A 25,885-nucleotide genomic window follows, 5' to 3' on the forward strand; every position below is an offset into this window, starting at 1 on the left:
AAGTCTTTTTCAAGGTTAGAAAAGGGATTCATTTTGCATATTAGAACATCATCTTAAATAAAATAATGCAGTGTGATTTAAAAAAACACTGCCCGTGGCGGGGCGCGGTGGCTCACGCTTGTAATCCCAGCACTTTGGGAGGCCGAGGCAGGCGGATCACGAGGTCAAGAGTTCGAGACCAGCCTGGCCAACATGGTGAAACCCCGTCTCTACTAAAAATACAAAAATTAGCCAGGCATGGTGATGCATGCTTGTAGTCCCAGCTACTCAGGAGGCTGAGGCAGAAGGATTGCTTGAACCTGGAAGGCGGAGGTTGCTGTGAGCTGAGATCATGCCACTGCACTCCAGCCTGGGCAACAGAGTGAGACTCTGTCTCAAAAAAAAAAACAAAAACAAAAAAACACTGCCCAAACATGAAATAGATAACTTCTGATTTGTTTCCTTCCCATGTTGGTCAGCTTCAGGGCCAGTTGGGCATTTTCTCCCCTGGACTGCCTGTGCTTGTTGATGGAAGAGTTGGAATTTGTGGAGGGAGAAGGAGAAGAGAGTATGTCGTGAGCTCAGAAAGCAGCTTGGGCCTTGGATCCGGAACAAGGAGAGAGGGACCAAGTCTGAGCTGAGTGGCATGAAATTTGAGGTGTATTTTGAAGGAAACCAGAGGGCTCCAAGGTACTATATTGGGATACAGTGAGCCATCAAACAAAGACCCTTTAAAATTTTAAAACAACAGCAGTAACAAAGCAAAGCAGAAATGATTATATGGATCCCTGTCCGTATATAGGTTAGTGGGACAATAATGTGAAAATATAAGTGATTCATGCTAGGAAGGAGAGATACATGGGGCTTTGAGAACTTGTAACAGGAGAGGCCAGAGTGGTCCAGAGTGGGTCGGGTGGTCTGGATTGATGTTTGGTAGGAATGAGGGTGGCAGAGGTGATTTTCACAATGGTTGGTATTGATCTGTATTCTTGGGATGGGGGATGAATAAGGGAGATGATGGTCTGAGGTCTTTGGCAGGGCCTGGGACAACTCTTGTGAAGTCTTTTGGGGGGTTGGGACAGAGAAATGTCTTGTTTTAGGCCAGAATATAACAGTACTGCAGGGAAAATTAGTGAATCTTTTAAAAATTGAGGACCACCACTGGGCGCAGTGGCTCACGCCTGTAATCCCAGCACCTGGGGAGGCCGAGGCAGGCGGATAATGAGGTCAGTAGATTGAGACCATCCTGGCTAACACGGTGAAATCCTGTCTCTACTAAAAATACAAAAAATTAGCAGGGCGTGGTGGCAGGCGCCTGTAGTCCCAGCTACTCAGGAGGCTGAGGCAGGAGAATGGCCTGAACCTGGGAGGTGGAGCTTGCAGTGAGCCGAGATCATGCCACTGCACTCCAGCCTGGGTGACAGAGCAAGACTCCTTCTCAAAAAAATAAACAAATATATAAATAAAAATAAAAATTGAGGACCACCAAGAGGGGGCAAATTATGATCTTGAGCTTTTCCTAAACTTCCTCCTCCACCATGCTCTTCCAAGTTTGCATTATGGCTCACATGGAGGATCCTTAGGTTGATGGGGACACCTGCCTGTCTCCTTGTTCCTTGGAAGGATAGTATGGATTGCTGCTGGGCCTTGCAATCAGACAGGCTGACCTTAGTCAGCTGTGGGTTTCTCTGGTGCTGCCTGCCTGAAGGTCACCTAGTGGCACCTTGTAATGTTGGGGGAAGAGATTGCTGCAGGCTGGTGCATTCAGGGAGCCAGTTTACTCCAATCCGTCTGTCATCTTTGCGGTACACGACATTTACTTTGCCAGTCTTAGCTTGAGATTGCTCAGGTTGTTATATGACCACAAAGTGGAAATCTGGAAAGAGAAGTGCTCAGCCAGGCTTGGCAGGTTTGCAGGTGCTGCATTGATCGGTAGAGTCCTGTGCTTTGGTGGGCAGGAAGGACCTGATTAGAGTGCTCTGTGCCTTGGAGCTATTCCTCGAAGGCCACCTGAATGACTGGATGCTTCAACATCCTTTGTTCTGCCAGAGCAGTGAACCCACACAGGTGTATGAAGGCTCAGATCTGCTGCTGAGATTGGACACTCCCAATCATTTACCAAGAGGCACTGACATTGGGTCATGGTATAAAAGGGGTGGGGGCAAAGAGGAAGGCCACTTCACTTACCCATTTGCTATTCTGGCTGCTGGCATTCCTTTTTTTATTTCTTTTTTACATTTATTTAAAAGAAGTTGTGATGGTTGTCATAATGTGATGCAGCAGAGAGTGGGTAAACATACCAGGGATGTGCTACTCCCCTAAAGATCTGGATCCTTGGCTCTTTCCTGGAGGATGCTGAATTCATGTCCTTGAAGAGGTTTTGGAGCTTCTGAGACCTCTGGGTGAAATACACTCTTTTCATACTGGACATCACAATCACCTGTGAGGAGGTGCTGGACAGTGCTTGGACCTCCAAACCATAGATTCTGATTTAATGGCTCTGGTACATAGGGGGTTATTTTGTTGCTGTAGTTCTGCAGGTGTTTCTAATTTTCAGCCGTACTCGGGAACCTGCCCACTAGTTACTGATCCAGGGAAGCTCTTCCGATTCTTCAGGTGAATTCTGCCTCTTTGTTTTCTCATACGGGCCTTGAACTGGAACCCTACCCTTGACCACGTGTTTGGTCTTTACTCCTCTCTGTGCCGCTTTCAAGCCTGTGTTTTGGAGTGCTTTTCCCTGGCTTTGCCTCAGCCTAGATCAGGGCTGGCGACTCACTTCTTTCTCATCTATGAAGAAAAGGAGAACTCCATGTGGGGATTTTGATGGGCAGATATTCTGGAACATTTTTTCACAAAGCTTCCTGCTTGAGGCTTAAATGCATAGTAGCTTCTTGCTGCGGAAATCCAGGCCCTGGGGTGGAGATAGACAGGGCAGCCTTGTGACTGGTATGAGAAAAACATCTTTATTTACTGTCTTTTGTCCATCATGAAAGGCTTAGTATTTCTTTATTTCTTTTTTCTTTTTTTTTTGAGACGGAGTCTCACTCTGTCGCCCAGGCTGGAGTGCAGTGGCGTGATCTTGGCTCACTGCAACCTCCGCTTCCCGGGTTCAAGCGATTGTCCTGCCTCAGCCTCCTGAGTAGCTGGGATTACAGGTGCGTGCCACCATGCTTAGCTATTTTTTTATTTGTAGTAGAGATGGGGTTTCACCATGTTGGTCAGGCTGGTCTCAAACTCCTGAACTCAAGATCCACCCGCCTCGGCCTCCCAAAGTGCTGGGATTACAGGTGTGAACCACTACGCCTGAAGGCTTAGTATTTCTACCACCGTGTTTCTTAGGCCCTGCAGACTCTGGGACAGCAGACTCTAGGGAGTCATAGGTAGGCATTGCCAGGGAGCAGGGCTGAATCAGTGACATTTTTGATATGGGCACTTGTCAAGATAAATTTCTGTAAGTGCATATGTAGGGCTGTGGATCAAGTCCCAGCAGATGTTGGGTCACGTGGCATCAGGCAGGGGCTTTTAAGACCCAGGGCTAATAGGAGATCTGGACAAGACCAAATTGTAGGGGCTGTTCTCACCTCCTTGCTTTTGCCTCCATTGTCCTCCATTTCTCCCTGTGCCTGGTCCACTCCCATCCAACCTTTAGGATTTCCTGAGGCCTGTGTCCCTGCTGAGAAGTATCTTTTCACCTCCACTGCATCAGGTGCCCCTGCTAAGTGCTCCCATAACACAGGTGCATACTCAGATCACTGCACTTACCGTAGAGTGCTCAGGGGTAGAGCATTTGACGGCAGATCACTACAATTACCCATTATTTTATAATTCATTTTGAGTGTCTGGATCTATCTTTTATTCAGATCAACTTGAGGATCTTGTTCACTTTTGTATCTCCATCACTTTGCATGCTTCCTGGAGTGTAATAGGGCTCAATAAATATTTGTTAAGTGAATGAATCAATAAATTCTTTGTGGGAGTGATATAAATAAGTACTATCAAGATCTTATTGTTGAACATTGCTTTCTTATTACAGTGCTGTTACCTTGTACATAAACTTATTTACAGTCTTGTATTGAAGATGCATGTTTAGGGAGATTTTTCTAGCATAAAGAGTATTCCAGACCGTTTAGGACACTGAGCACTTTTGATGTATGGCAAGCATTTTAGTGGAAAGTGGGGTGCTTTAACTGTATTTCCTTGACTTTAATACTTCTCTGAAAGTATTATTTTTGATAATTATTTTTAATTAGTTAATTGTGTGTGTGTACTTGTTTATTGTATTAATTTTTTTGCTTAATAATATAAGACTAATATGTAGTCCAGCATAGTGAAAGAGTCCTGGATTAGGCAATCGAGAGACCTAGATTGACCTCTGCATCTAACTGTGGGAGTGGGCAAGTCAGTTTCCTGCTTACATTTAATTCATGTAAAGTGGGAGTGTTGTACTTGTTTGGGGGTTGGAGTGAGGCTACCAACTTGAGTTCCTATATGTGCTCTACCATTTTTTTTTTTCTTGGAACTTGGCCCCTTTTGTTTTCCCACTTTTGTTAGAATTATAAGTAGAAGAAAATATTTCTGTGCCACAAGAAAAACAGTAATGCAAGGGCAATGACTAATGACAACCCCAGTTCTTCTCTGTGTTGAGGAGACAATAGGGAGTGGTGGGGACTGTGGTATATTGGAGCAGCCAAGCCTGCCTATGAAGGGTGACTGCTTTTAATGCTTAGCACCACCTGATCATTTTCAGACATAAATATGGGCCATGTTGACAGGTCTGATTTTTTTTTTTTTTTACTTTAAGAGAAGCCAGAAATCTGGGTTTTTGTGTGATAGCTCTGATTTTTACATTTGGCTCAGATTTTCAAAACATATCCATAGATGAAATGTAACACTTCCACAGGCTGGATGTCACCCCTTGTGCTTTCAGTTTGTGATCTCCACTAATGATGATCTCTAAAGCTGCCTTCTGCCCAAGATCCTGTGATTCTAATGGGGACCATTTCAGCTGCTGAATTAAAGATCCTTGGGAAGTCAGAGTGGGGAAGGAAATCGGGCTAAAAGAGATAGGGGTTTAAGCCTAAATTGCCTGGCAAATGGTGTTTAAATGAGTCCCGTTGGGGAGAGGCCACAGGGTGCCTGTGATTCACACCAGGTGTTTTGTACATTTGTCATTGCAGGAGTTGGCATCCTTTGGAAGAGTTCGTGAAACCTTTCTGCCCAGAGCTCCTGGACCAATGCATCTTCCCACCACCTTAAACCACTGGTGAATATATGTGTTTTTTTCCTTCTTCCCAGTGAAGGGAAATACTTTGTTAACTGTAGAATGTGATTTGCAGAGAACTATGCTGTCCTTTCTATTATAGAAGGAAGGATACTGGGCTGGGCCTAGGCATATCTGGGTTTTGGTACTTACTTGGTTCTGCCATTTTGTCTGTGGGATTGTAGGTGAATTCTTTGGCCTCCCAGGCCCCAGACAGAGAAACATATCCTGCTGTTTACAGGATATGTTTGCTTTGCAGACTAAAAGAGATAATCTATGCAAGAAGTAATGTATGCACGAATGCTTATATTTGCCCAGGGAGAATAAAGTCCTGGGCAAATAGAAGGTAATACTGTTTAGCTCTGAGATGTAGAGCAAGGCAATTCTCCCCCTACCTGCTACATTTATTAACTTTATTAACACACTTTTTCAAGTTGGAGTTCCAGATATAAGTGTTACAGTGTAGCTGCCATAGTCAGCCCAATTCAACTGACCACCAGTTTGGGGCTTCCTGCCTTGACTTTCCTGATGTTCATAGACACCTTCATCTGCCAGTCTCATAGGGGTATTCAAGCAGGGCACTTCTGAGCCAACAGATACATTAAAGTGTGAAACTGATATGTTGGAAACAATGGGTTTTAAATACTTATTTTCTGAGACTTCCAGAGTGGCTCTTCAAGAGATTTCCATTCTCTCTTTTTTTTTTTTTCCCTTCCTACCAGTATAGCTACCATTTTCTTGAAAGGTGAATTAACGACATTCACAATTACCTTCATTTTTTTTTGAGATCAGAGAATTTCACAGTTAACAAATGTTCTTGGTTTTTTGAAATAAACTCAATTACTCATCACAGCAGGTACACGTCTTGCCTCTATGACAGTTGAAAGAGGCAAAAATATGTCCTTAATAACAGTGTGTTCCAGTGCTGAGGTGAGAGTGCCTCCAGGTATGACAGCTAGTTGATGTTGGAGGTCTTAGGTGAGATATCGAGGGAAAGGACCACCATGGGCCAGGGACGCTGAACAACCCATGCATCTTTATTTCAGCTACTCTTTGTAGAGAAAAGCTGGCCTGTTTAACGCTACCTGGTCAGCTCCTATGATGTGGATCAGGTGCTCTTGTGACCCACTGAGACAGATCCCAGTGGGATGGCCACTGGTGAGTTTGCAGGATGCTGGGGGTTGGAACAGGAAGGAAGGGCAGTCAGTTAGGTAAGCAGGCCCAGGATTAGGGAACCAGATCAGCCACAGGATGCTGGCTGTCCAGACTGCCCTGTCCAAGGGGACACAGTGACATTCTGAGTCCCAGAACCTGAATCCCATCTGGTAGGCAGGAAGAGCTCTGTAGTGGAAGTCCTCAGGGAAGCAGATGGCATCAGGTAGCAGGACACTTATGCATTCAACAAACATGTATTAATGCCTGCTCTGTGCCAAGGCACTGTTCTGGGGATTCAGTGGTCATAAGACAGACTGTGCCTATGCCTCCCTGGACCTTAGATTTGAGTGGGAATGATACATAAGAATGTGAGCTCCATGAGGGCCGGGTTTTTGCTTGTCTTGTCTTGTTCACTGTTGTATCCTCAGCTCTTAGAAGAGCACCTCACACCTGATGGGTGTTCACTAAGTATTGTGGGCAATACTTATGAAGGAAGCAAACAACCAAATAGACAATATAATTTCAGGTGGTAATGAGTGGTATGAAAACAGTAAAGCAAGGTGAGGGGCTGGCGGGGCTCTTTTTGAAGGAATGGTCTAAAAAGGCTTCTATGTATGTGAGAGAGAAAAAGAAGGAGATTGGTTTTGTGCAGAGACCTGAGTGGAGTAAAGGAACCAGGGAAGGAGGAGTGTTCAGGCAGAGGGAATAGCAAGTGAAAAGAAAGGCCTTTGACGTAGGATAAGCTTGGCTTGGTAGAGGAACAGTTTGGCTGGACTTGGGCGTGGGGGTGTTTATAGGGAGGGAGAGTGATGTGAAATAAGAGTAGTAGGTGGGAGCCAGACCCTGTAGGCCATGGTAAGGAGTTTGATTTTTACTCTGAGAGTGATTGGATTCCATAGTCCATGTGATCTTCTTTGTGCTTTAACATTTTTCCTCTGGATCCTGAGTGCAGAATAGATTCTAGGGGCAAGAGTAGAATCTGTATAACCTATTGGAGGTCCTTCCGGTGGTCCAGGCAAGAGATTAGGGTGTGGCTTGGATTAGGGTAGTGATGATTGAATGATACAAAGAAGTGGTCAGGCTCAGGATACATTTTGAAAGTAGAGCCTTCTAGGTTGCATGTGGGGTGTGAGTAAAAACAAGAGTCGAGGATTAGTCCAGTGTTTTTGGCTAGGCGAATGACGTTGCCATTCACTGAGATAAGGAGCAGAGAGGGACCCTAAGGGTTCTGTTGGGCCATGTTAGGTTTGAGATGCCCATTCGATATTCCCATAAAGATGTAGAGTTGGCTGGGGCTGGAAATGGTATCTCTCAGAGTCATCGGCATATAGATGATATTTAAAGCCATGAAACTGAATGAGATCATCTAGGGAGAGAAAGGAAGAGACGCGTAGGATTTTTGACAAAGGAAAGAGGGAAGGCGAAGGCAAAGGGTAGATTTTCCATATAAAGTCCCTACTAAGAAGTAAATGAAGACATGCTAATGAATATGGTTTTCATTTTATGCAAATATGAATTATACAAATGAGATAATATGATATAAAAGTAGTCATAAAGCCTCACCTTATGTAAAAAATTTGAAGTGCTGTGACTTCCCCAAATCAAGAAAATTAGTTTCAAGATTGCATAATTATAAATCTGGTCAGCTGAGTGAATTATTAGCAAGTGGGAACGGCCAGCAGCCTTTGCCAATAGCCTGTAAGCTACATTGCTCTTAGGCACTGGAACTTCTACAAGCCATTTCAATGACTAAATTTAATTTACTGTTATTACATTTCAGGTATTTTTCTCATTCAATAGTTATATCATCCAAAAGTTCATTGAGGGTTCACTAAGTGAAAACATACCTGAAAATCAGTAATTTTGCAATGAAAAGTTAGATATGATAAAATTTTCTGAAGAAGACCAAACAGGCACCGTAATTTACAGGGCTAGAAGTTAGAAGATATTTATGATTGTCTTCAAAATATCAAAGATAAATGCTACAAGGAAACAAATATACTGTGATGGTTGTGGTAGATGTATGCATTCCACCTGTACCCTTCAACTGCCATTGACTGATACGAGAAAATCAGTTCTGACTCATGCACATCTTCATCTATTTGTGGGCTTCTGACATAAAATGCAGCTGCCCCATATTTGCTTTGTCTGTTTCCCAGACAAATTGTCCCATTGAGCTTCTTCCATCTTCTCGTTGGGCGCCTTAGTTTTCCCATTTTGAGGCTCCTAGTGAGTTCCTTTAGTCTTGTAGTCTCCAGCTGCCATAGACATTTTTGCCTCTTCCCACCATCACTGGCTCCAAAGCCTATTTGCCTCCTCCTCCCTCTGACTGCCTTTGTGAGCCTTCCTGCCTCTGACTGCCTTTGTGAGCCTTTCAGTTTAGGAACCCCCCAATCCCCCTGCCCTCAAAGCTTTTGAATATCCTCACGATTTCTTTCTTTGAAAACATTTTCACTCCTTCCCTCAACCCCAACCCCAACCCCATGTGGTCTTCTCAGGCCTTTTGTGGAAATGATGATGAGAGAGGGCAGGGTGATAGCAGCATTCTAGAATGGGGTCTGTCCCTCCCGTGGGCATGGGCAGTGCTGACTTACTTCTACATGTATTTCAAGACTCCCCAGCTTGAGTGAAAACACTCTGAGTGGTACTTCCGGGACATGTAATCTCTAGAAAATGAACATTGATTGTGTAGTGTTCTGTCTATGACCAACGGTTTATGGCAAATGAGGGTTTCAGTGGAATGGTATTTATAACGAATGGCATCAACCCTGGTTTTCATTTGTTGTCTTTTCTCACAGAGTGGAACTTAAATAAAATTAAAAAGAATGAAACTTACTGGCGATCATAGGGGGAGGATTTTTCCTTCTGATTCCTCCTTCAGTAAGTGATTTCAGGAATAAAAAGGGTATGAGATCTTCCCATGACCCTGGAGACTTAGAGTGGTGGGACATTAAAAAACTGGTGGTATCCTTCCTAAGTTAAACACACACACACACACACACACACACACACACACACACACACACACACACACAAAACCGCTGAGGCTGTAGAATAGTCTTCAGTGCTTGTGTATTTGTAGACCATCTCAGGAGGAGAGGCCTGAGATGGGTAGCTACTTAAAATTTTTGTGTGTGTTATGTTTATGTATTATCTTTAAAAAGGATAATAATAGTATCCCTTTTATTCTTTATAAATGATCTAGAAACACTGAAAGTTTCCTCACCAGTTGGTTTTATAACTCCTCTTGCTCAATGTGTCTTTTGATTGAGGGCATTGCCTGTTCACAGTGCCTTTAATTGGTCTGAGGCTTCACATTCATTAATGACTTGGGACTAGAGTACTTTGACTTGAGTTTCAAATTTTGCATGTATGGGGATATGTCAGGCCAATTTCTTTCTTCCATCCTTTCCCTTATTTCTAAAAAGGATTTAAAGCTGTTTGTGCTCAATATTTTCTTTTTTCAGCAGCTTTAGACAAATATGGATTTGAAATGAGGTGGTTGCCATGAGTTGAGCCACAGATTATGGCCATTTCAACTGAATGTCTCACTGCTGCCCTTTAGAGCAAGATCTTCTTGCATTGTGGAACAGAACAGGATTTGGAATCCTTTGTGATTGATAGTTTCTAACTGCGGAGTTCAGACAAATTAAAAAGTAATCCAAACCCATTTTCTTTATCTTAGGAATTCCAGCTACCTTAGGAAAATGCTCAAAATAGAATTTGTATAAGTTGCCACCTCTCTGAAAGAGAGGGCACTGAATTCTAATTCAGTGTCCAGAACCAATGATGCCAGTCACCACACTGTTGTTTGGAGTGTGTGCTGTTGGGGGCAGCTTCTCAGGGGTCATTGTCTAGAAATATCTCCCTGGGCTGCCATATTGCTTTATATCACCAGAGGTTCATAAGGCCACTTTCTGGCCAAAGTTATTGTGACCCACAATGACATGATATCCATTTCACGCAACAGTGACATCTCTTAGGTGTTGGTGTTTCTCCAAGAGATTTACACACTTGCATTTGTACTTTTTAAACAAACAGGAAGTTGTAGCACATTTGCCAGCCACATGTAAAAACAAGATACTTTCTCTTTTTCCATCTAGTGAGTACAAATAGAGAGTGGAATACATTTTCTGTCTTTCCTTTTTTTTTTTTTCGCCCTGGTTTGGAGAAGTAAACATTAAATTGTGTTGGGGTCGTCACTAAAGCAAGGAGATCAGCATCATCTCCGGTGATTACTGCTCGTCATGGGAAGAAATCATTCTGATTGTTCCACTGACTAATTTAGACAAGGCACCATCTGATGCCTACTTCACAGCAGTGCCCTCATCCTGCTGTCTCCTTATCAACATAGAGATGACTCACTCCATGTTTTTCTCACTCAGAGAGAATTTCTCTAGTCTACTGATTACGGCAGTGATTAAATAAAAAATGGTTCCTGCAGAGGTGTGCTTGAAAAAAATGATTGTATTATTTGTGCTTGTTGAACTTTGGATAATTCAGCATTCACTATTATAATCAGTAAGATATTGGTTTTTAGGCTTTTTGAGTAAAGGGTCAGGAATCCCTTTAAGGTACATATGCACATACACAATTTCCATATATAACACTTCCACATTTTTAGGAGATGACATTCCCCTGCCCAGTTACCATGCTTAGTCACACATCCCATGTTCAATGTGTCTGCTTCTGGATAGCTCTGTGTGGCAGGTAGGTGCCTGCTGTAAAAGATGGCTTTTCTGATTAGATCTAGGTGAAAGATTGGGGAAGATAGCTATGTTCAAGGCAGCCTAACTTCAATAAAATTTACAACTTCCAGAATTGTCCCAACATGGACTCAAAAGTTGGAAATAGTCTCTTATATGAGTTGCTAATCCTTTTAATTAAAAAAGGAAGCAGAAGCACCTTTACACTTTTTGTTTTCTTCCTATTTGAGACAGGGTCTCGCACTGTTGTCCTGGCTGGAGTGCAGTGGTGTGATTATGGTTCACTGCAGCCTCGACCTCCCAGGCTCAAACAATCTTCCCACTCAGCCCCGTTAGTAACGGGGACTGCAGGTGTGTGCCACCATGCCCAGCTAATTTTTGTATTTTTTGTAGAGACAGGATTTCACCATGTTGGCTAGGCTGGTCTTGAACTCCTAGGCTCAAGCTGTGTACCCACCTCTGCCTCCCAAAGTGCTGAGATTACAGGTGTGAGCCACCACACCCAGCCCCTTTTTGTTTTCTAACAGCTAATTTCATTTTCCAGCAGATTTCATGTTTCTAGACATTGTATTTATTTGTTCCCTGAATTAATCATATTTATAGCATTTTGTCTTCTGTGGCCGGGTTGCAAGCTAGCTGGCCACAAAACACCAGTGTTTTAAAAGTTTTTAAAGTAGTGGCCAGAGTTTTAAAAATCAGAAAATCTTACATAATTTGATTTCTAGCTACTCATGAAAAACTAGAATATCTAGCAGTACTGGGCTCTATTCTTGCATGGGACATTGGGCTGGAATGGAACAGAGGTTGCCCCCTCGGGAGGGAGTCCAGTTTGCTGTGGTCCCCACATCACCTGTTTGCTACCTGTTTGATCCTCTCAGGCTTTGGTTTTGTCACTCCTGACTTACTATTCGTTTAAAATCTTATCCTAAAAAATCACGAGATCTTTAGGTTCAACAAAACAACCTTTTTTTTTTTTTTTTTTTTTTTTTTTGAAATGGAGTCTCACTCTGTTGCCCAGGCTGGAGTGCAGTGGTGTGATCTCGGCTCCCTGCAACCTCCACCTCCCAGGTTCAAGTGATTCTCATGCTTCAACCTCCCCAGTAGCTGGGACCACAGGTGTGCGCCACCATGCCCAGCTAATTTTTGTATTTTTAGTAGAGATGGGGTTTCGTCATGTTGGCCAGGCTGGTTTCAAACTGGTCTCAACCTCAAGCTATCTGCCCACCTCAGCTTCCCAAGGTGCTGGGATTACAGGTATGAGCCACCGTGCCCAGCCTGATACCTCTCTTTTTAAATAAGGAAACTAAAATTTAAATGACAGGGGAAAAAATGTTGGGACAGTAGGGTAAAACAAATATTTTTTTCTTTAGAGAAATTTGTGTGTTTTATGGCTGGGCCTGGTAGCTCATGCCTGTAATCCCAGCACTTTGGGAGACCGAGGTGGGCGGATCACCTGAGATCAGGAGTTCAAGACCAGCCTCGCCAACGTAGTGAAATCCCGTCTCTACTAAAAATACAAAAAAATTAGCCAGGCCTGGTGGTGGGCACCCATAATCCCAGCTATTTGGGAGGCTGAGGCAGGAGAATTGCTTGAACCTGGGAGGCAAAGGTTGCAGTGAGCCGAGATGGCACCATTGCATTGCACTCCAGCCCGGGCAGCAAGAGCAAAACTACGTCTAAAAAAAAAAAAAAGAAAGAAAGAAATTTGTGTGTTTTTAACTAAGGGGAAGGAAAGAAAGCAATAATGTAATTTTTAAAAAGTATTCTTTACAAATATCAAGTCATTATATTAGTTTTGAAACATATAATGTCCTTTGTATAATGTGATTTACTCATAAAAATACCATGTTGGGAACATTTATACAAATTTACTAATTACATTTGCTCTTAAATATTTTCATTTTATTTTTCAAATAGAAGTGAACTACTGAACTCAAAGGAGTTGAATGTTTCTTAGCTTTTTTTCCTTTTGACAGACAAAAATATAAAACTGGACAACAGAAGTCACCAGTGTTTTAATGAAACAAAGAATTAGTTTTTGGGTCTGGTACCTTCTAAAGCATCTGTAGATTCTAGAAAAGTAATTTCACACCACCACCACCAACAAAAAAGCCCAACCAACCTAAAACTTGAATAACTGAACTTAATCCGAGTCATTCCTATTTTATGAGCCATCATGATCCAGTTTCTGTTTCTTCTCATGTCGTCATTTCCTTTCTGAAATCATTCTTGTAGGCTGCTGAAGACTAAATGCTAGCCCAGATGGAGACTGAATTTCAACCTTTTTCGTTTTTGGCTTCTTGGTTTTGGGGTGAGAGTTCATCAGACTGTTGGTATACGTGACTTGCCACCAACTCTACAGCAACCTGCTGTCTCTGAGCTTTAGTTGTTTCTGAGATAAATGAGATCATGTCTGGACCTTCCTCAAGCTCTGACATTCTAGAATTCCACTATTCTGTCACATGCTGCACACACAGTGCTGGGGAAACCTGGAGTACTGGCCACGTAACAACTTCCGTGGGGTTCAAAGACCAGAGTCCCAGTAGAGATGGGTTCCTAATATCATCGTTTATTTCTCATGGCTGCCTGTAATAAACATGAAAGAAGAACTAAATATAGTGAGTTATGTACTCACCAGCTCATGGTATCATCCTGAACTTGCCGCACTGAGAGGAAATTCTGTAGCTCTGTTTAGTAGATGGTACAGAGTAAACCCCAGGCAGAGAGTTTTCATCTTCTTATCATCCCGCAGAATATTTCTGATGGCTAGATCTCTGAGGTCTGTAAGCCTACCCGTGTTCACCAGTTGCTCATGAGACTTGGACTACCCTAATACTTGGATTTTACAATCCTGGGTTATATTGTTTCTTGATTTTTTTTTTTTGTGGTGGGTCCAAAGCCAGTTGAGCACCATCTCTTGGCTGTGATGAGTCAAAATTGTGACCAGGACAAAAAATAAATGGCACAGAGGCTTTAGCGGAGGAAACAAAACATTTTGTAGAACATGCTCAGCACAGGATGGTGTAATGGAGGCTGCAGGGGGTGTTTTGCTGTGGGCCTGTGTTAGCAGTCATTGGCTAAGAGCTTATAATGGCACTTAGAGCATGGTACTAATGTATATACACACCCACAAAGTATAGTGTACTATATGTGCAATATACTAAACCTGTTGTGCTTGTATTTTATACTAAATATATTGTTTTAGGAAGTTATTTCCAAAATAGCCAAAATACATCATTAAAATGATTCAGCGCTGCTCAGGTTGGCATTAAGTGGGCTGTGTGTGTAGGAGCAAAGGAGGGACCAGAGTTTTGAAAACTCTGGTTTTAGAAAGGATCTTCTTGGCCGAGTTCTAGACTGCATTCCTGGTTCCTAAGCCTGATAATACTGTGTATTTTGCAGCTCTTTAGATTGCCTCAAATTCATTGATTTGTTTATTCATTTATTCAACCAACACATATGGAGTAGCTCTAACATTTACACAGGGCCTTTTGGCATGCGGAGTACATTCATAGACCTTATCCCACCTAAGTGTGCTTGTTTCAGAGCCCAGTCACATGCATGGGCAACAGCCTGCATTGATTGATGAATGCAATCTCTATTTCTTCATAGAGTTTTTCTCTTTGCTTTCTGTTGTGCTTGTAAGCAGAGATACCTGTGGTTTTGTCTGCACCATGTAGGAAGGAACTTACGACCGGTGGGCAGGAGGGTTGCTATGGGAGTTGTGCTGGACAGTCATTCCCAGGAACAGAGGAGGTAGGAATCATCGACTAAGCATGAGAGTGGGGTGGGTCGGAGGGATGTGACTGTGGCTTTGAGGAAGATGGAAACTATTTGGAACAGCTGACATGGGTTGGGCACTGGGGGCTGAGCAAGAGCTGAAAGCAAGGCCTGCTGGGTGACTGAGTGGAAGCTTCTGTGTCAGCAGGTGTGGCCTGGATGTTCAGGGCAGCAGGTGGAACTAGATGAGACTCAGGGACAAAAGGAGAGGGCTGGGCGCAGGGGTGGGATGGTTGCTTGGCTGTCGACATAAGGGGACTTGGAGGAGCTGTTTCCGACCCTGATGTGGCCATATAGGGAGTTGTTGAGGTGAACAGCAGGGGAGGTACAGGGGCCCGGGGGTGCTTGGCAGTAGCTTTTCTTAGTTTGGCTTATAAGGCGTTTGATCTCTTAGCACTCCTCCCACCCTGCATGCCCTACTGGGCCATTCCTGAGTGCATACTATCATGTGTACATACTATTCCTTTTTTTCTTTCCTTTGGCCTAATTACCTCCTACCTCAAATGTTAGCCCAGGAATCACTCCTGGGCAACTGTTTCTGATTGCTATCTGCCCTCTCCTCTGCTGGAACCCTTCATCCTGTCCACGCGTCTCTCCCTTTGTACTGTAGAGACTCATTTATAAGTCTCTCACATATGTGGATTGGAAGGTTCCTTGGGTGCAAGATTGTGCCTCGTACCCAGCGGAGGACCTGGCATGCAGAATGTGTTCAGGAAATGCTTGCTGAGTGGATGCATAATTCTTTTGTTGCATCATTAGTAGCATAACAGAATGATAGAGCTGAAAGACACCTACAAGATCAGCTAGTCTAAGTCATTTGTTTCATCGTTCACAGAGAATTGAAACTCAGAGGGGTTGAATGCCTGGCCTGATGTCACACAGTTTGACCTAGGCTGAGCCAGGACTCAAGTTCACCTCCTCTGACTCCAAATGCCGTGCTCTTTCCACCACACCACAGTGGTCTCCAAATGTCTTTCATGTGTGTGAAGACAGCAGCCCTCTGCCTCTGCTTAGTGCCTGGATACAGCCTAATATCACTATTCATATTGTTATCTAACTTTTCTCATCGGGAGGAAAACTATGTCCTGACCACGCGGGGAGCTTTTCCTCTGCATGCATGGTGCCAGGTTTACAACAGCCCTTACCTCACTGCTTGTCCTTCCCTTTCCGGTTTGTCCTAGTTTATCTTTGGGCAGGGTAAGCATCAGCAACTGTTTCTAAGTAAATAGAGGAATTGCGGATTCAGGATTTGTGGTTTCAAGTATTCAGTGTCTTTTGCTTCAGCCTGTCTCCTCCTGGCTGCCATCACTGCCTCCCCTGTCTCCACATTGCCCCGATTTAGCATGTGTTGAAGACTGGTAGTGCATGATGGAGGTTTCTTTCTTGGGGCAAGCAGAAGAACTGACAGAGCATTGAAAAGGGAATCTTTGAGAGAGAGAGAGAGAGTGGGCACGTCTCCAAACCATTTTGTGTCAGTTAAAAAAAAAAACCAAAGTGTATCTGCTGGTTTCTAGACCCATCCCTGGAAGATGGCATACAAGACGGCCATCTAGAAATGCTTGTTTGTACACCTCCCTTCTCCAAAGTGTGTCTCCGAGCTTTTGAGCAACACTGATGTTTAGTATGTTCTGTTTAGGGTTAAATTTGCAGCGTGACTGAGGCTGGGGTGTGGCTAGTTCCCTTACAGCCTGTCCATGGATGATGCAGTTTTGTGAGGTTGGTTCCAGATTGCCGCGGATCATCTGACCTCTCTCCCCATCACCCTGGTCCGAAGTACCTCAGGGTCAGTTCCAGGACTGAGTGCTGAGAGTGGCGGTGATTGGTTTGAACCTTTGGTCTCCTCTGTTAATTAACTAAACAGTGCATGGCTAAAAATGTCTACTTTGGGGAAAAGGGCTCTGGAGAACAGTCTTTAAATCCTTCACTACTTTAAGGAGCTCTGCAATACTATTTCCCTTAGCACTTGTATATTCCCCTCACCTTTTTTTTTTTTTTTTTTTAAGTAAGAAGATGATGTACAATCTTCCCTTTGGCTTAGAAATCCTATGGCTTGGAACAAGCCCAGTGTCTTCAGTCTTAGAGATTTCTGAAGCCACTTTGGACCTTCTTTGCTTCTAGCCACATGGGAGCCTGTGTCTGATCCTCCCTGGGCTGGTCTTGAGTTCCAGGCATTGAGCTGGAAGTACATCAGCCAAGGATTTGGCTGTGTCAGGAAGTATTTTGATTTGCTATATTCTCTGCTTGGCATCTACTCATTTCCTTCAGGGACGTCCCCTTCCTTGGAAAAAATAGCTCCAAAGATGCTTGTCTGACTGATGAGCTAAGAAGGAGTTCCAACCAGGCGTTTCCATTCAGGGATCTTGGCTTGGCAGTCACAGGTCACTGAGTGAGAAGGGTGTCACCACACTTAAAATATTCTTAACATCCCCCTTCCCCTCCTGCCAGCAGTGGTCTTTATGCTGGCTAGTTTTGAGAATGACAGTCCGGAGACTGATCCAGCTTGGACTAGCAGGCCTTAACAAGCATGTATTTCTAAGGTGTCAGCCATCATACTGCTTGGCTGTGACTTTTAGGGGATATCCTAAGTGGTGGCCTTCCTTGCACCCTAACCTCAAGCTCTCCTCTCCTCCAGGTGTGCGTAATTTTCCTGTGTGGTGCCAGGGAACTGTGGTTATAAATGAGAGAGAAGGGGCTCTGTGGGGGTCCCAGAACTGTGTTGGGATCCTGTCTGTGAAGTTACACTCATCTGAGCTATTGGTCTAATTCTATTTTTAAAAAGGGAAATTAATTGATACCTTTTCACAGTGAGCCTGTGTCAGTTCTTGGAGTGACACCAAAACAAAGAATCACCACTTTCTTTTCATAGCTATTCATCTATTTAATATTCCAGGCTAGAATTCTTCAAGATGTTGATTCCAAGCTTCTTAGTGTATACTTCTAGACCCTTCTTAGTGTTAATTATTTAGTTCCTCAATTTTCATCACCTTTCCTCTTCTCAGAGGTTTCTGAAGGATTACTGATAGTGATTCATCAGTGACAGTTCAGATTCTTTTCTGTCTATGGATGTGGTTCATCTGAGCCTGAAAACCCGAAAAGGAGTAGCTCTCACTTAAAGGGGCTGCGACTCTCCTAGCTCCACACCTGTCTTCTGCCTCAGTCACCTCTTACCAGAGTCTTCCTTTCCAGTAAGATCATTCTCATAGTTGGTGGAGGTGGAAACAACACGGGGAAAAGTGGCTTCTCTTATACTATGACGAGGGCTTCTTCAAGCAGGTCTGTTATCATACGCTTTGTTTTATTCTTGGTCTGATCATAGATTTTTAAAAAAGAACCTCCAAAACAAAAAACCTGATGGTTATTCCGATTTCTTATGTTTTAACTCTTCCCAGACCTTAGACCAAGCTTGTCCAACCCAAGGCCTGCAGGCTGTATGTGGCCCAGGACAGCTTTGAATGTGGCCCAGCACAAAGCTGTAAACTTTTTAAAAACATTATGGGATGTGTGTGTGTGTGTGTGTGTTTTGTTTTGTTTTAGCTCATCAGCTGTCACTAGCATTAGTGTATTTTATGTGTGGCCCAAAACAATTCTTCTTCTTCCAGTATGGCCCAGGGAAGCCAAAAGATTGGACACCCCTGCCTTAGCCTTTTGGACTTTCCTCTGACCATAAATGCTGCTGTCCTTTGTTCAGCTTTGACTGCATTCCTTCTTCCTGTGGCCCAGACATGCAGATAGGGCATTCCAACGTTAGGAGTGCTTTGCAGCCCCTTAAAAGATTTTCTGGTGCTTTCCTGGCTCCCAACTTTCCCCACCCTCTTTGGACCACAGAGTTTTTCTCCAAGCTCAGATAACCTCTGACTCCTCATTTGCCTTTCCAAAAACTTAGCTTCTCACCATGGTGTTCTCTCTAATTTTAAGCTGTGACTGGCCCTCTGGGCTGCCAGGCATAACCATACAGGGCTGAGTTAGTGACTCAGGTCAGGATTCAGCTGTGCTGACCACCCAGAACTTATTCCCACTCCTACTCCCCAAGAGACCAGCTCTTCAGGACTCCCACCCAGGGCAGGGCTGGGCTGGGTCCACCAATGCCTCTGCCAGGGTTGAGTTCTCCAGGACCATCTGGGCCTCTCCCTGAGCTGAGGTACAAGACCAAGGCTGCCCAGCCCCTAGGTCAGAGACTAAAGGAAGGAACAGGCTTAGGGGTGGGCTGGCGGAGAGTTCAGGCTCCCTGAGCTGGGAGTATTTGGGGAAGGGAAAAGGGGAGGAGGTTGGAAAGTTTGTGATGACTCTGAAGACTCTCAGGTTTGTCCCAGGGGGACTCAGGCCGCCAAACTGTTCACTTTTCTGCAGCTCGGTGTTGGGAGTGTGCTTTCTCTTGGAGTCACCCATCCTATTTTGGGATGACTGAGTCAAAGGAGTAGCTCTATCTTGGTGCCTGGAAGTGCCTCACATTTCCTCATTTTAGACTTGCCATTCCTATAGAGAAAAGCACCTTAATTCCATTATTAAAGATTCAGGATCATTAAGACTCAGGCTGGATTAGATTTTATCTCTTTACTGTCTATGGAAAAGGATTTAAGGAGAAAAATCACTGTGAGGGATGTCGATTTAGGAAAGCTTTCTAAAGAACCCACTTTAGGAATGTGCATTTGCATACAAACAGTGAAAGTGCTAATTAAAATGATTCTCACATCATCATTTTAGCAGTGCAGGGACTGCTGCTTGGCAACACTTATGAAGTGGAAATGAGTGTACTTTGAAAATAATAAAATATTGTTCCATCCATTGAATCCACTAAGACATTAGGTCCTTTTATGTGCAAGGCACTGTGCTAGAACCACTGTGTGTGTTTGTATTGGTCAAGAGTATAAAACCTAGTCCTTGCTCTCTAGGGTGACCAACTGAGGGGTTTCCCTGGGATAAAAGACTATTAGGAAAGCCCGGGAAGAACCAGGTTGAGTTGGGCCAAACCTATCTCTGGAGTTGAAAGGCTGGTAGGACTGAACAATGTTCCTCAAATGTTTCACCTGTTGAGATAGGCCACACCTGTTCACATTGTTTTAGAAACAGCGTTTTGCCCTGTAGGACGTTTTTGCCCTGGAAATTGAGTAGTCTAATTCCCTTTTAAAGCGAGAGCCCAACATTTAAAATATTTCTGTCATCATTGTCGTTATTGGCATCAGCTATCACTGGGCACCTGCTGTTTGAGGCTGGGACTTTGCCCTGGAAAGTGGGGGTGGGGCTGATCTGGCCTGGAGATGATGTGAAAACCTTTTAGCTCCTGGGCGAACAACTGCCACCTTATCTTTTTTTAAAAAAAGAATAGTGTTTTAGAACACGGAGCCCGGAGCACGGTAGATGCAGAGTCAATATTTGTGGATTGAAGTTTATTAACTTTGTGGTTGAGAGTTCAGGGTCTGCACTCACATAGACTCAGTTTCAAATCCTGGCTCTGCCATTTGCTTGCTCGACGATCTTGGCTTGTGACTTACCTCTCTGAGCCTCATTTTCTTCATTTGTGAAATTGAGATAAACATACATTTAGTTATTATATAATATTAATGTTCATATGATAATTATGACAGGCTGCATATTGTGGTATATAGTACCACAAACTCGAGTCAGGCTGCTAAAGTTCAAATCCCCCTTCCTAGTATCATAACTTCCAGCAAGTTATTGAACCTCTCTGGGCCTTAATTTTCTTATCTACAAAACAAGGATAATAATAGTGCCCTTATCAGAGTGTTGTTAGATGTGAGAATTATCAAGCACCTCATCCCAGCCATAAGAAAGCATTATATACATGTTTGCTAAACCTTAAAGACTGTGAAACTATTATTAATTATTTCTTATTGGTTCTTATAGAAATCCTGTTATGTTAGATACAGGGCAAGTATTTTTTTTTTTTTTTTTTTTTGAGACGGAGTCTCGCTCTGTCGCCCAGGCTGGAGTGCAGTGGCACAGTCTCGGCTCACTGCAAGCTCCGCCTCCCGGGTTCACACCATTCTCCTGCCTCAGCCTCTCCGAGTAGCTGGGACTACAGGCACTCGCCACCACGCCCGGCTAATTTTTTTGTATTTGTAGTAGAGACGGGGTTTCACCATGGTCTCGATCTCCTGACCTCGTGATCCGCCCGCCTCGGCCTCCCAAAGTGCTGGGATTACAAGCGTGAGCCACCACGCCCGGCGATACAGGGCAAGTATTACTCCTTGCTGCCTCATTCCCTATTTGTTGTTATTGCTTGTTTTGTATTTGAGGGGGAAAAATGAAGTTCTGAAAGGTTAAAGTGGTTTGCTGAAGGGAACCTGGCTAGTAAATGTTATAACTGAAACTAGAACCCATGGTACTTGCTATAAAAGATACAGGTGTGCCTATACACATTTATCGAGGGCATGAAGATATTAAGGCTTTACTGTAATAAATCTGAAGACAAGTGACTAGTATATCTCCCTCTTCTGCACCACCGCCCCCACCACCATGTGCCGGATCTGCTGGCATACTGCTAACTGATGTTCTTTGTGAATGATGGCGTTGAGCTTGTGCCCTCTCATTGGGTCTCTCGGGCTTACTAAGGCAGCCAGTTTAAACCTCTTCCAGATTCTAACTGCATTAAAGTTAGTGTTACCTGCTCTCTGGCTGGACTTCCTTTGGAGACCAGAAGATTCTACTATATTCCAATACCTGATTTCAGAACCCCTTAGGGGAGCCATGTCATTTGCGGGAAGCTCAGGCTTAAATAGGAATGCTCCCCTCCCCCTACCTTTCTATTTGCAATAGAAACTCTTTATTGCCCTTGAGAAACTTAATTAGGAGAACCATATATCAGGGAGTGTAAACATAGCTTTAAAACACTTGCCAATCTCTTGTCACCTAGGCAGTTATCTTTAGATTAAAACGTTCTCATGTTTGTTCACAAACATGGGCACTTTAAAACATGCTGCCACGTGAGGGGTTAAAACATAAATATTATCCTATATGAGCAAAGAAAGGTGCTTTAGTACTTAAGTCCTATTTTTGAGCTGTGGAATTCAGTTCCTTCCTGTTGCCAGCTGAACCTGGGACTCTGATGTATTAGATGAAAATATATTCCTATCTTCAAACGTGGACAACAGGACATTCTGTCCTCCAAATTTCAGTGTTTGAATTGGGTGTTACAGGAAACTTGGCACCCTCTCTTTTCAAAATAATAAACAGACATGATGTGGCTTCATGTTTCATCTGATAGGGCTTAGATGCTATTGCCTCATAAAGGCTGATTCACAGACAAATGGAGACTAATTATAGTAGCTTAAAAATAATATCCGTTTAAATTTGGCAACGCAAGATGCCTCGCATGCTTTGTAGGACATGAGAGACTCCGTTTCTTTGGTGGCATGGAGGTGACATACCCATTTCTATTTCAACCACACAGTGGTGGTGCCATGTGTGTCATGTTTATTTTTTTTTAAGGATTTCTTATGATCTCTCACATATACCCCACGCACAAACATTGAACTTTCTCTTCCTATAATCTATACAGGGAGTTCTTTCCTGCTATCTGTCCACTGCATTTTTAAGAAACAAATGTCTGGGCTGAGGAAAGTGAATGGCTTTTTTTTTTTTTTTTTCTAAGCATTTCAGAATCTCTACGGTGAAAAATTGCAGGAAGTTATTCACTTCTCTCTAAGGAATGAATAGAGGATGTCTGTCATAAGAAACCGTTCTGATTACTTTTATTCTATCCGTCTTCCCCAAAACTGTGCATTAGGTTGGAAAACAGTTTTAATTTGTTTTTAAATTTGCTTTAAATAAGTAGGTGATATACAAAATCGACCATGTGCAAAATGTAAAAATTAGTAAAAATGTTTTCAGTGAAAAGTAAATCTTCTACCTCTCTCATATCTAGGATCTAGGTACCTCTCTTCGGAAGAAATCCTGAGCACCATTTTATTCTATACTATTCTGGAGATTTTCTAGATATTTATAAATATGTATGTGTGTGTGTATATATATTATATATAGTTCATACAAATGGCACATATTATCCACAATTTTTTTTTTTGGAGACAGAGTCTCACTCTGTCGCCCAAGCTAGAGTACAATGGTGGGATTTTGGCTCACTGCAACCTCCACCTCCCAGGTTCAAGCGATTCTCCTGCCTCAGCCTCCCGAGTAGCTGGGATTACAGGTGCCTGCCACCACGCCCAGCTAATTTTTGTATTTAATAGAAACAGGGTTTCACCATATTGGTCAGGCTGGTCTTGAACTCCTGACCTCAGGTGATCCACCCACCTCAGCCTCCCAAAGTGCTGGGATTACAGGAGTGAGCCACCGTGCCCGGTGATCTACAATATTTTGAACCATTTTTATATAACTGTAATCTTGGAGATCATTCCACATCACACATTGAGATACCTCATTCTCTTTAACAGCTGTCTAGTTTTCCATTGAGTAGATGTGCCATAATACATAAACAATTGCCTACGAATGGTAGTTAGGCTGTCTTAATCTTGTGCCCATAAAATCATTATATAATGAATAATCTTGTGCATCTGCTGTAGGATAGGTGGTCTGTCTCAGTGGTTACAAGCAGGGCTCTGGAGCCCAAGGGCCTGAGTTTAAACCCTAGTTTCTTCGTTTACTTTTTTTTTTTTTTTTTTTTGAGATGGGAGTCTTTTTCTGTCACCCAGGCTGGAGTGCAGTGGTGCAATCTCGGCTCACTGCAACCTCCGCCTCCCAGGTTCAAGCAATTCTCCTGCCTCAGCCTCCTGATTAGCTGGGATTATAGGCACACGCCACAATGCCTGGCTAATTTTTTTGTATGTTTAGTAGAGATAGGGTTTCACCATATTGGCCAGACTGGTCTTAAACTTCTGACCTCAAGTGATCCGCCCACCTTGGCCTCCCAGAGTGCTGGGATTATAGGTGTGAGCCACCGCGCCTGGCTCTTCATTTACTATTGAAGTATATGGTCTTGGCCAGTTACTTTATCTCTCTGTGTCTCAGTGTCCTCATTTGTAAGATAGTATTTATCTTGTAGGTAGGATGTAACGGTTAAAAACACTAGTCTATCTAAAGCTTATAGACCTGTGCTGGACATGTAGACAGGCCTGTTTGTATTTACTAGTGTTATTTCATATGATCTGGAAACACATGAATCCTAAGCTGTTCTTATCTCTGCATGTTTCTGAACCATCTCAGTAGCTTTCAGAAGCCATACCACAGTTGTTGGGTCTGTGGGTTATATTGGTCTCCTTGATTTATTCAGATGTCACGTTTGTCCTCCTGTCCTTCATCATTTCCTTGCTACTTTTGTGTAACATCCTGGAGAATAAGGAAGATGGTTTTTCAGGCCACTGTACTCATGTGTTCAAACCCCTTTAGAGGTATAAAATGTACTGTCAATGGTGATAATTTTAAACAAATGGTCTGACTCCCCCCTCCCCCCACTGCCGCTCCACTCATAGTTAATTTAGAACCTTACAATACTTAAATATTTACATTTAGGCAAATATATAGCTCATGTGTATGTATGTCTCAATATTTAGTGAATTATTTCATCATGTTTTAAGTTATAAGTTGACTCTTTGGAAAAGGCTGCAAAGTGTCCTTACCTTGTTTTAGTCGACTTTTGGAGGTGGATGTTCCAGGGCCTTACATCACCTTAAAAGATTACCAGTTGGATTTAGACAAACCAGAGCTAAAATTGCCACATCGGGGTTTGTTAGCTGTCTGACCATGGGCAAGTCACTTAAGCTTCCAAAGCTTTGGTTCTCCATTTACAAATGGTTCCACCTCATGGAGCTTTATGAGGATAACGGGAGAGAGTAGGTGAAGGACTCAGCAGTGTGCAGCACAGGGCAGGTGCTCAAGGGCCATCTGTCCTTCCCTTCCCTCTCCTGCCTTCCACTTCCTCCTGTCACTGCCTCACGGTCCCCTGGAAGTACCCTCTTTCACCCTTTCTTTTTGAGACATGATCTTGCTCTGTCACCCAGGCTGGAGTGCAGTGGTATGATCAGAGCTCACTGCAGCCTCTGATCTTCCTGCTCAGCCTCCCAAGTAGCTTGGACTACAGGTGTGCACCACCATGCCCAGCTAATTTTTATTTTTATTTTTCGTAGAGATGGGGTCTCACTATGTTGCCCAGGCTGGTCTCAAGCTCCTAGGCTCAAGCAATCCTCCCACCTGGGCCTCCCAAAGTGCTGGGATTACAGGTGTGAGCCACTGCGCCTGACCCCTCCACCACCCTAACCTCAGTGTTCTTCCTCTCCACTCTCCTCCTGACTCATGTCCTATGATTTACCAGTGTGCTTTTTCTGCCTTTACTGGGAGGGCAGTTTACAGCTCAATTGTTGTCAATAGCATCCTACCTTAAACGTTAACCAAATGTTCAACGAATGAATGCCTGTACATGAGTGAATTAGAGGCAGGCTTATCATCTCCCTACTCCGGGGAGGTCATTACTATTTCTCTGACAGCAGTAACTAGCAACAGCTTTGCGAAATCAGAATTGGGTGCACGGTGGTATATGGTAGCCCCTGAAGTGATAATAGAGCATGGTATTTTCAACCTTGATTATTCCTTTGAAGCATTTTGCCATGGCCGACTCACAGAATCCTTTCCCCAGATTTTTTTTTTTTTTTTTTCCCAAGACAGAGTCTTGCTTTGTCGCCCAGGCTGGAGTGCAATGGCGTGATCTCGGCTCACTGCAACCTCTGCCTCCTGGGTTCAAGCAATTCTTCTGCCTCAGCCTCCCGAGTAGCTGGGATTACAGGCACCTGCCACCACGCCCAGCTAATTTTTTGTATTTTTAGTAGAGGCGGGGTTTTGCCATGTTGGCCAGGCTGGTCTGAATTCAGGTGATCCGCCCGCCTTGGTCTCCCAAAGTGCTGGGATTACAGGTGTGAGCCACTGTGCCCCCACCCTTTCCCAAGATTCTATTGCTTGCTGTTGGGGAATGTGGCAGGACATAGAGGCAATGTCAAGAAACTGTTTCATCTCATCGAAGCTCTATTAGAAAGGCACTTGC

At 43.6% G+C, this 25,885-nt stretch overlaps 1 protein-coding gene across 40 annotated transcripts in view; it reads left to right on the forward strand.

Moving 5' to 3' along the window:
- The window catches only part of SORBS1 (sorbin and SH3 domain containing 1), a 247,838-nt gene that overhangs the window by 64,733 nt on the left and 157,220 nt on the right, over nucleotides 1–25,885 (forward strand). For 37 of the 40 annotated variants that reach the window (XM_030809195.1, XM_030809224.1, XM_030809211.1 and 34 more), the window contains exon 2: nucleotides 5,157–5,242. The exons of the other annotated variants lie outside the window; for them this stretch is intronic. The gene's annotated coding sequence lies outside the window, so the exon portion shown is untranslated. The remainder of the gene's footprint in view (nucleotides 1–5,156; nucleotides 5,243–25,885) is intronic. 40 annotated transcript variants of the gene reach the window in all.

The sequence above is a fragment of the Nomascus leucogenys genome, chromosome 3 (assembly GCF_006542625.1).
Source record: "Nomascus leucogenys isolate Asia chromosome 3, Asia_NLE_v1, whole genome shotgun sequence".
Taxonomy (NCBI): domain Eukaryota; kingdom Metazoa; phylum Chordata; class Mammalia; order Primates; family Hylobatidae; genus Nomascus; species Nomascus leucogenys.